The sequence below is a fragment of the Chelonoidis abingdonii genome, chromosome 4 (genome assembly GCF_003597395.2).
Source record: "Chelonoidis abingdonii isolate Lonesome George chromosome 4, CheloAbing_2.0, whole genome shotgun sequence".
In the NCBI taxonomy this organism is placed as follows: Eukaryota; Metazoa; Chordata; order Testudines; family Testudinidae; genus Chelonoidis; species Chelonoidis abingdonii.
The window spans coordinates 38221707-38222590 of NC_133772.1; positions in this window are offsets into that span (position 1 = coordinate 38221707).

Genomic DNA, 884 nt, shown 5'->3' on the forward strand with positions numbered 1-884 from the left:
TAGATGAGGCTTACTATAAGGTGGTGCTGCATAACTGGCTCGATAACCGTACTCAGAGTTGGTTATTAATGGCTCCCGAATCCTGCTGGAAAGTTATTATAACAAGTGGGGTTCCGCCCAAGGGTCTGTTTTGGGACTGGCCCTCTGCGTTCAATATCTTCATCAACATACTTAGATGTTGGCATAGAAAGTACACTTATTAAGTTTGTGGCGACGCATACCCGACTGGTGAGGGTGCAACTGCTTTGGAGGACAGGGTAAGATGATCTGGGACAATTGGAGAATAGTCTGAGTGTAAACCAGATGAAGTTCAATAGAAGACAAATGCACCCAAAGTCCTGTTCCACTTAGGAAAGGAACAATTAGTTTCACTACATTACAGAATGGGAGGTAAGAGACTGTTCTAGGAAGGGTAGTGGCAGAAAAGATCTGGAGTCCATGCAGACCACAAGCTAAATATTGAGTCAGTGTGATATGTTGCGAACAAAAGCAAACTTGATCTTGGGATGCATTAAAGGTGTGTTGTAAACATAGACACGAGAAGTCATTCTTCTTGCCTCTACTCTACGCTTCGGTTAGGCCTCAACTGCTGTATTGTGGGTCCAGTTTCTGGGCACTGCATTTCAAGAAAGAATGTGGAGGAAACTGGAGGAGGGTCCAGATAAAGAAGAGCAACAAGAGTATGATTATAGGTCTTGAGAACATGAGCTATGAAGGAAGGCCTGAAAGGAATGGGTTTATTTAGTTTGGGAAAGAGAATGACTGGGAGGGACATGATAGCCAGTTTTCAGGTATCTAAAAGGGGTGTCTCAGGAGGAGGGAGAAAACTTGTTCACCTTTAGACTCTATGATAGAACAAGAGCAAGGGCCTTAACTGCCCAGCA